This window comes from Sinocyclocheilus anshuiensis, unplaced genomic scaffold, assembly GCF_001515605.1.
Source record: "Sinocyclocheilus anshuiensis isolate Anshui unplaced genomic scaffold, SAMN03320099.WGS_v1.1 scaffold1094, whole genome shotgun sequence".
NCBI classification, from domain to species: Eukaryota; Metazoa; Chordata; class Actinopteri; order Cypriniformes; family Cyprinidae; genus Sinocyclocheilus; species Sinocyclocheilus anshuiensis.
In genome coordinates, this window is record NW_015536578.1 from 75921 (window position 1) to 87086 (window position 11166).

Genomic DNA, 11166 nt, shown 5'->3' on the forward strand with positions numbered 1-11166 from the left:
CAATCACAGGCGGGGCTAAATGAATGGAGTATTATGCAATTTGTTTAGAAAATGATGCAACTACTGCTACAGCAGTATAGCCTAGTGTTTATAAGCCAACAATGTATTAATTTTCCTCAAGTGCGCCTTTCATTATTAAACTTATGCTAAAATACAGACTACTTATAATTCTGTTGATCATTTTAGTTTTAGTTCAACAACATAAATCACACAGTCATACAACTGCTGTGTGCTTTAAAACGGTTTAAATTATTCACAGCCAAGAATAAATCATAAATAAAAATCAATCAATCAATAACATAAAAATCCACTGATGATAGTGTAGTGAAGTATCAAATCACTACGCCTAAACGTGAGCGAAATCAGGATGAGATGGAAATGGAAAATGGGAAACGGCAATGGAAAATGTGGCCGCAACTTAAATTGCTAAAAATTTGCAATTCTCATACAAGTCTTGAAAAAGCTGATCGTCTTCTTTTAGGGCCATAAACTGAAACTGAACACATTTATTCAGTTTGGTGAAAGTAAAAAGTTTAAGTGTCACCAGAAAGTACACACTTCATCTTTTACCTTTTACAGTCATTTTCACACTTTAGACAATGGCTGAATTTGTACACTACTACTATTTCTGCCAAAAGAAGTGAAGTTACATAAGACTTCAACCCTTTTATCATATTGGTATTTCCTTTAGGAATGCTAAACTAGTTATTTTTCTTTCAGTTAGATGCATGGTGTTATACGAAGTGGATTACATGGATGATCTAGATATTCAGGCAGGTAGTCAGAGGGCAAAACTGTAGGATCGACATTTGAGCTTTCATCATGTAAACAAATTTTGAGCTGGTTAGGTTCAAAAACACTTGAATTTAAGTAGTTTAAGAAGGAACATATCTACAGATCCTCAGTTGAGCCATGCAAAAAAAAAAGAAGGTAATAGGCCTACTAAATCTCCCTTATCATTCTATCATTTCAGGAGATACAGCCCATTTCTCAGACAGGATCTAATGGACCTAATGGTCAGAGAAAAAGCCACCCAGACAATTAGTGCTAAACATAGGCCTATACCAACCTGAAATTGTTTTAAATGATGGTTTAAAACTACTTTAAACCATCCCATACCAATGAAGTGATAAACAAATGATAAAATGAAGATGTCTAAAAGTCTTTGCTTTATAAGCTATTCCCCTGTTGAAAAAACCAGCATATGCTGTTTTTTCAACAGGGACAAAGTTTGGTGTGTTCCATTATTAATGTGAAAAAGTGGCACCGACAAATTAAATGCTGGTTTTATTGTGTAACCATTAACTTTGGACTCTAGCTGCTCCTTCAAAGTTCATTCACTTATCATGTCTCTACAAGTACTGTAGGAAAAATCATGCCAACTATTATGAAAACAAATACAAACTGTTAATAAAAGACTATTGTAAAGGTCAAGAATTCAATGTTTTGTATTACTGCTCATGGGCTTAATCTGCATGTTTTCCATTCCTGTTGTGAGTGTCTGCTGTTGGATCACTGGTCAGATTGTTTTGTGCTGGTCCAGGGTCTCTTGGGGTCACAGTTCTGGGAACAGCCTCCTCTACTTGGCTGAGTATGTCATTCTGGACGGTTGAGGAGGCTCTGTCTGAGGGAGATGGGGGCTGGGAGACCGCAGAAGATCCAGGGCTGCTTCTGATGATTGAACGAGCTGCTTGCAGATGCCTTCTCTGGCTCTGGCGAACTAAAAGAGAGGAATGAAGAGTACATTTTTAAAGTGGTTTTCAATTGGTGGACCAATATTGGGCCGCATGTCTGTTCTGACAGAGTAAAATCACTTCTAAACGCAGAAATTTAATAAATTCTTACGGAAACTGATATGTATGGATGGAGACGTGGGGGCACTTCAGAGGAAAAATATGCTTTATTTCTAAGCTACACAGTTACATTACTGGTAAAAACATAAAGATACTTATGATAGTGCCACCTTGAGTTGAGCAGGTGTTTATGTGCTTGCCTGGGTGACAGATGGGATTTGGGACTATCCCACCATGTTTGGGGCAATTTACATTACAATTTACAATACTTTTATGGCAGAAAAAGAATGGGTACAGAAATAGGGTTAAATGTAACAGACATTGTGTTTTAGCACAAATTCATCATCTTTCACTTGGTAAAAGCAGCCAAATCTGACAGATGTCAACATGGACAGGTTGTGTAACATGCCCTCATCTTCAAACCATGAACAAACGTTTAAGAAAATATGACTACATTACATTTGGGTTTACTTGGAACAAATATATTGTTTATTCCAAAAAGTATTTTGCGTGAAGAATTACTGGTTGCATAAATTATATTAATTGTTTATAAATACTATTAAATAAATACATTAATCAAAATTTATTAATTTCAGTGTTTGATATTGAGGACATTTTGTTTGCTTTTGTACAATAAACCATTTGTGTACTGTGTTGGGTCGCCACTTGATGTCCAATGGGTTCTAAATCAAAACCAGGTGAGAACCACTGTTAAATCATGTTAAATGCTGATGAAATCTAGTAAATACCTATGTTATGTGCTTTCGAGTAAAAGTCAGGCTCACAGCAGAGTGGGTGTTATGACAGTTTTGACACATTTTCATTTTGTTATCTGATGATGGCCATTATCTGTCCTGCTGAACAGAGACATGTCACACAAAGACACAATATTATTAAAAGTCTAATTTAATGACTCATTCCTGCCAGGATCTTAGTGGGAGACTCTGATAACTGTCACTGCTTTCATCTGCACCATTCATCAAATTCATTTTTGAACAATGAGCCTCGATTACTTAGAACTTCTTGTTGCTTCTTGTTCTTATGGAGGTTGACAGTCACGGGTCATAATCTACTTTTAATGTATGGAAAGCTTTGTGTAACTTTGTTCTACTTTTATGTTCCACAGAAGAAATAACATCATACAGCACTGTAGGGCATGACAGTGAGCGAATGTACATTTTTGGTAAGATATCTTTTTATGCCAACAAATCATTCATTTAAATTTTGTTGTATGCAGGATCATTTCTTCTTTCATCCCTGTGTAAAGTCATGCGGTCAAAGTCACCTGAGCAAGCTGTAGAGCTGAGACAAGAGAGTTGTGTGTGCACATACTGCATTTGTATGAACAGGGTCTTTATTACACAGCAAATAATGGAGATATGGGGAATTAAAAACAGATCATGGGAAATAGTGAGGATACTTCATTAAATATATAACACAGGTCACACGACTCCCACTGTGATACATACACATACTGTACACGTCAAACTCACAGATCAAGCTTAACAAATAGGCCCTACTGGTAATGTGACAATTTATAGCATGAAAAGTTCTGCATGAGGCTTTTCAAATATTTTAAGACACTCTTGCAATGCACAAGAGAAAGCAGAAAGATGTTTGCATGAATGTCACTATATATATATATATATAAACTGAAGTGCTGTTCGGAACTAGTCTAAGAAACAGTGTTCATTTTTGAATGAACTTTGTTCTCTATGTTTGTGTGATCTGTAACCTCAGAAAGCTTTTATGACACTCTTATATGCCTCAGTAATGGAAAAAAAGTGCAATGTTTTCATCTACTTATATCCTCATTTCACTCAAAGATGAAATACTACACGTAATACTACAATTTACAGACTTAAAGCCAAGATGAATGTAATGTTTTTTCTGCTGGCCCATTTCTACTAACCCTCCAATGTTTTACTTTTTAAATGAATTAAATAATCTTATATTTACATTATAATTTCCCATTTGAAACATGTAACTTTTACATTTGTTATTTAATAATTAATATTTTATTTAATATTAATATGTAAAATGAATAATAATAGTATAGATTTTAATTAATACAACTTATCAATAATTGTAAGTATAAATTCTAATGAATATTTACTTAATTTGTAGGTTGATTTCTCCAAACTGTTGCTCTGTTTGATGACAGTAGTGGTGTAGAAATGACACCATTTTAAATTTCTCTTCTCTTAACAAGCTTGGAATATTTAACATGAGTTAAGTAAGCATCTCCATCTCTAAAAGAGCAACATGCTACATTATGCTCCTTAAATCCATTTGTGTTCCACAGAAAAACAACATTGTACTTCTTTTAAATATAAGTAGATATTAACATTAAGGACTAACTTGGCTTGGCCTGCAATAGCTTGGTATTTTACTGATTATCTGCCATTATTGAATAACCCACCTCTTTCTCTGACAGTAATCTTCTGCACCTCAGGAATGAGGAATCTGTAGACGAGTTCTGCCACAATCACTTCAGACTGCTGACTGTTTCTCCTGCACGTATACACAGACCGAGAAAGACACAACACAGGCCGATTAGAGCAGATTGATTCTGTTTGTGACAAAGGAAATGCTCTAAAACAGCCAATGCTGGCAGCCTCGCTGAAGGACACATAACAACGATCATTGTAACTAGGACATACTACCTCATTAGTTTAGTTATATGCCTGCAAATACACAGTATAGGATTCTAGTGATTTCCTACGGTTGTGCTGTCGCATCTGACATCCGTAATTTAATATTTATTGAGGGAATGAATATATAGACACAGATTTCAATTTTATATTTCTTAGGATGTACAGTAGCTGTGTTTCTCTGCATTTTGCCTTGCAGGATAAGTCGGTTCAAATGTTGCAAAGTTTTTAAACAGGCAGTGCACAATGGGTGGAAGTCGTCCTGTAGACAAATCTAAGCATGGCTTTGTGTATTTTATTTTCAAGACCTTCTAAAAGTGGAAGTGAGTCATCTTACATGCATTATTATTACATGCGGACTTTACTATTTCATCAAAGTCTTTATTTTATATGGCCTGTCTTTACTAAATAAAGAGCATTAAGAATGTATTGAGAGTTCAGGGTTATAATAACAGAAAGCATTCAAATGAACACTGTTTGGGGCTATTCTCATGTGATTCAGACATCCTTGGCAGCTAAACAATAATCTTGAATCTAATAAAACCTCTGACGTACGCAACTGTCAGTGACAAACTTATCTTACAGCCTTTGAATGTCAGTACAGGGTTGATAGAATCTTTTCTACATATTGAAATACAAAGGTGCATTTATGTATCTTCTTCCGGAACATTAAGTCAAGTGTTTTATTTTGATCATTCAAAAAAATGTTGACCTTGCTGATAAGTCTAGCACGATTTTAAGAGTTTGTGGTTAATCGTCAACAATAAACAATCTAGTTGTGAGATCTTCAAACTGGTTTAATTGAATGTCCCAACATTCGAGACCAGGAACGTACATCTCCTTCATGGCATAGGTGATGTTGTTCAGCTCCTCAGCCTTGCGGTGAATCTCCTCTCTGGCCTGAGCATCAGCTGTCTGATTAATGGAGCCCAGGATGACATCCTCCAGGTACATGTCTACTGTGTCTTGATGTACCTTGACCACCTGATGTCAAATGAAATACAGACAAGAGATCTCAGATAGAAAAGGAAGATTGCAAAGATGCTGGTTGCAGTACAAAATTAATTCTTGCAGTTTGATTAGGGCACACATTTAAAAAAAATATAAGCTGAGTTTTGATTGCCTCGTGACATTGAAGAATTCTATGGCAATGTGCTTTACCAAAGAAAATAAACCATTTATTTACACTAACGTTCAGAAGTTTAAGGTCATTTTTTACTTTTTTTAAAGAATTTGAAAGAAGTCTCTTGTGATAACCAAAGCTGCATCTATTTGATCAAAAATACAGTAAAAACAGTAATATTGTGAAATATTATTACAATTTAAAATAACTGTTTCTCTATGAATATATTTTAAAATGTAATTTATTCTGGTATATGACAAAGCTACATTTTCAGCATCATTGCTCCAGTCTTTAGTGTCACATGATCCTTCAGAAATCATTTTAATATGCTGATTTGCTGCTCAAGAAACATTTCTTATTATCCACATTGAAAACAGTTGTGCTGCCTAATATTTTTGTAGAAACCGACACATTTTCATGATTCTCTGATGAACAAAAAATAAAAAAAACAGCATTTATTTAAAATAGAAGTGTTTTGTAACATGATAAATGTCTTTACTGTCACTTTTGGTCAATTTAACACATTCATTGCTGCATAAAATCATTAATTTTATAAATAAAAATCATCAAACTTTTGAATGGTAGTGTATGATTTTGTTAGGTAGAGACAAGAGCATATTTATTTTTGAATGTATGTTCTAGTGACCTGTTTAAATATCTCATCCTCCTCTCTGCGTCTCCTTTCCTCGATCTGCCGCCTTCCACTCTCCTCAGCCTCACGAATACGACGGTTTCTCTCAGCCAGTAGGGTGAAGGCATGGATTCGCCTTTCCTCCTGCAGCCGGAGCAACTCTTTAGATAGAAAGTCCAGCATGTCCACTATCACTCCTCCAGACAGGCCAGATATATAGGACTCAATCTGAGACACCTGAGAGAAAGACAGTGGGGAAAGTAATAAAAAGAATTGATCGGTTGAATACATGAGATATTATAGCTCATTATAGTTCATTCTTACATTGTTTTGTTCAGTGATTTTTTTTATTTATTTATTATTATTTTTTAGACCACAAACAGTTTTTAACCAGGCTCATATCATATTTTTTATTAGTATTTTTTTTGTCCTGTATTGTTTTTAATGTTTTTTTTTTTAATGTTAAATACATTTTTTTTTACATTTTTTAAATTTAGAATTTAAAGTCTCTTCCTTTAAGACAGGGGTCACCAAACTCGGTCCTGGAGGCCGGTGTCCTGCAGAGTTTAGCTCCAACCCTAATCATACACACCTGAATTATCCAAGCAGGTGTGTTGAGGCAAGTTGGAGCAAAACTCTGCAGGACACCGGCCCTCCGAGATAGGTGAGTCCTGCTTTAAGACATCAATGTAAGCATTGTTCCTTCCTTTTAAGTGAAACGCTATGCTGCACTTTTTTTTTTTAGTTATCAAATAATTAAAGAAATAGTTTACCCAAAATTTAAAAATACATCACTTGCTCACCAATGGATCCTCTGCAGTGAGTGGGTGCCGTCAGAATGAGAGTCCAAACAGCTGATAAAAACATCACAATAATCCACAAGTAATCCACAATTAATGTCTTATGAGGTGAAAACCTGTGTGTTTGTAAGAAACACATTTTTAAAAGAATCAAAACTTCAAATCATTGCTTCTGGCTAAAATTTGAGTCCTCTGTCCATAATATTGCTTTCTCGAGTGAAAAAGGTGTCTTATCTGAATCAGGAGAGAAATATGGACAGAACAAACATCGTTTACAAGTGAAAACAGTAAGAAAAAAAAACTTCTAAACAAATATGTGGATGGATTTTGGAGTGGGGATGAACTTTTGTTCACTAGAAAATTTGACTTATGGATTAGCGACTCATATTTTGGCTACAGTGACTGTTTACAGTTAAAATGCCTTAATGGTTGTTTTTTTACAGACAGGTTTTCACCTCATAAGACATTAATTGTGGATTATTGTGATGTTTTCATCAGATGTTTGGACTCTCATTCTGACGGCACCCATTCACTGCAGAAGTGATGAAATGCGAAAGTTCCCTAAATCTGTTTGAACGAAGAAACAAACTCATCTACTGATGGCCTGAGGGTGAGTACCTTTTCAGCAGATTTTCATTTTTTGTGTGAACAATTCCTTTAAAACCAAAATATGCCCCACAAACTGTTAAGATCAGACTGTAGTGATCAATGGCTTTGTTAAAAATAGCTTACATTATTTTCATTATTTTTCACTAGGGGAAGGTTTTGAGTTCTGAAAATTACAGGAAAAAATATGAAAATGTTTTCATAATACATTGAACCGTTTCATTTCAAAACAGGAAAATCTGACTCTTCGTGATGTGACCCATGCTGAGAAGCAATGAAAAGATCAGTGGTACATACTAAAGCAGAGCTGATGTTGTGAAAGCCTAAAAAAACTGTATTTTGATTGTTCTGAGATAAGTATGCAGTTTTATCAGTCAAAGTTCACATGGTACAGCAGGTGTGTATTTTCCTTTCTTAAACATTTACTGTATGTCTACGGTCTTACTCTTTCAGACTGGATGTCTCTCTGTCTCTGCAGGGCGAGTGTGACCTGTTTTTCCGCCTCCTTGTCCTGTTCCTCCTTCTGCAGTGCGTGGGTGGTGCGCAGTTCTTGGATCAGTTCCAACCATTTCTCTTTTCCGTCGAACATCTGCCAACCATCAGACATCATAATCCATTCACATCGACTACTACACAAGCCATCGGTTAGAAAACCACGCTCCGCCCACTGAGCCTTACCTGATTCTGCGCAGATCTTCCTCTGAGCACTTTCTGCAGAAAGATAATGGCCAGTTCCCTTTCCTCATCTCCTTGTTATGGACACAACATTGATATCTCAGAATGATAGATGTGTCATACAAAAAGAATTCCAAAATAAATTATTCAGCGAAAGTCAATGTTCATACACGTGTGTATCATATAGTATCCTCAGATCACTTGAGAGCAGTGGTTCTTTTAGGACAGTCTTACTGTTGTGAAAAAGAATGCATTTTAGAAAAGAGTAATTATTACAGAAATAATATAATTTAAAAGAATGTTTAAGAAATTGCAAGTTAATTGCAATTAACTGAAAATGTACTACAGTTTAAATTTATATTTACTGCAATTAGTTTTTGACTTTATATGTAATTTCATAACAACTTCTATTGTCTTTAAAACATGCTTAAAATGTACTGCCTAATGTACCAACAAGAATTTATTGTAAGCTAAAACATATTTTTTTGTCATTTCTACTGAAACTTGCATGGCATGTATTTAAAAATATATTTGTAATTACTCATTTGTAATTATGAAGTTACAATTCAGTACATTTAAAGTGTATTATTTCCTTATAAAAAGAAATTCACTTTCAGTAATACTCCACAATAAAAGTACTGTAAAGAAGCACAGTTACTCAATGGAGAATAAATGTTTTGCTTTAGGACACTTTTTAGAGTACACAAAGTATCAAAGTGAACAAAAATGTCCTTAAAATCAAAACTGAGGTGAATTATTTATGGTTAATTATTATATTTAGAAATCTGATAATTGTTCACTAAAATAATACCAACATGTTTGGCACAAACCATTTTTATCACTGCAACCAGTTTTGGGTTGTGTCTTCTGTAGTATCTTTATCTTTGCAGCCTATTTTTGTTGACTCCATCAGAAAGTTTGGGTCATGTGACCCACTAGCTGAAAACCACTAGATTAGAGAATCATAAAGGTGTGCTTATAACTACGGGCTGCCCAAACCGCCCGTATACAGGCCCGTTTTGACTTGCAAACTGCACACCTTCTCATCAAAGGCAAGATCTTCTAGAAGGAAGACCTGAATTGTCTACAGCATGATTGCGGGCTGTACCTCTGGGGGGGTTTCCACCACGGGGGTTAGAGGTCGTGGAGCAGGTTTTTCCGTCTTAAAGAGGAACCGCAGAGGCTTCTTTTCCACCACACAACCCTTTTTCTCCTTCAGAGCCTAGTAGGAAGCGAGAGCTCAGGGGGATATCTGTCACTTCATACACCTCCTCCCACAGTCTGATTAAGTGTGAAAAGCACCCAGCTGCTAGTTACCTGATGAGTCTTCGTGAGCTCTAGTTCTCTGCGGGCTGAGCGTGTGATGAAGCCTTTAGTCACTTTAGGTCTTGACACTTTGATTCGAGGCTCCATGACAGATGGAGAAAGACCTGCCTCCAGTTCTAACAAACCTGAGAAACACAGAGATATCACTGGTATTAGAAAAATAATTGGTTTTAGAAAACATTGTAATTGCTTAGAAAAAACGAGGCACATCTCTCCTTAATAAGCAGAATGATTTGATTTGGAAGAAGAAAAAAAAAAGTGCATTAAAATATTTAAAATATAATACATAATGAAAAACAATAACAATTAAAATAAATTAACCATTTTTTAATGAAATTTGCTGTTAAGGGCTTTTTTTTTTTATGTTTAAAAGTTTAAAAAGTTTGTGTTTTTTTCAGGAAAGACCATGATTTAGTTTCAAAATAAATAGAATAGGGTAAGGGATTTTAATGGATAACATTTTAAAAAATAAATAAAGAATATCAGAATATATTGAACAAAGAAAGACATTAGAATAAAATATTATTTGCAAATTTTTTTTAAATCATTAACAACAAACTTTACTGTATCCTGAATAGTCATAAGGAAAACAACTTCTGCAAACAGAAACAGACCTTCATACGTGACCTTCGAACTATTTAGTTCAAGATTTGAATAAGTGATTTATAGGAATGATGACTTTTTTATCATGCCTCACAAAAAAATTTAATAAAACACTGTAAGCACAGTTGTCTTTTCTTTGTGTATGTAAATGTGGTAAAGTGCATCATCAACATTTTTGGTCTGTTTGAAATATCTATATATGCTAAAGGTTATTTGGTCAATGTTTCATATTATTTATCATTTGACAAACTAAAGACAAAAAGAAGGAAAACCGCTGAGAGACCTCAAAGCTTCTCTTTTGTTGAAAACATATATAGGCGATTCTTCCAAATTTGTGAAGATTTGGTGTGTGTCGTGTTTTTGCAATACTTCATGTCTGAAAGACTGAAAACACTGGATCATGAGCTGCTCTCATATAAATAAACACAATGCCACACTCGCTCGGACACATGCAGTGCATCAGACTATATATTTAGGCTATGTAATTGAATTGCAACCTTTGAAATTTGATAATCACACCAACTGATAAGTAAAATAATTTTGTGTACTCACCAATGCTGATTTTTACTCACATTTGACTCTTGCCAAGTGTTAAAGGGGTAATATGATGCGATTTCAAGTTTTCCTTTCTCTTTGGAGTGTTACAAGCTGTTTGTGAATAGATAAGATCCCTAAAGTTGCAAAGACTAAAGTCTCAAACCCAAATAGAGATTTTTTATAAAAGTTAAGACTCGTCCACGCCCTCCTAAAACGCCCCATTTAAACACGCCCCCACATGTCTACATCACGATGTGAGAAGATTTGCATAACACCGCCCAAATGTTCACGCAAAGAAAGAAGGCGTAACTTTGATTCTCGCTGTAGTATTGTTGTTGCTGCTGCCACCATGCCGTGGAGACGCTGTGTGTTTCGTTGTGAAAGCGAAACTACTTTGTTTGGCCTTCCAAAAGAGGAC

The 11166-nt window shown here is 35.1% G+C and overlaps 1 pseudogene; it reads right to left on the bottom strand.

Moving 5' to 3' along the window:
• Positions 1-1248: 1248 nt before the first annotated feature.
• LOC107702861 (protein MAATS1-like) overlaps positions 1249-11166 on the bottom strand; it is a 14724-nt pseudogene continuing 4806 nt past the window's right edge.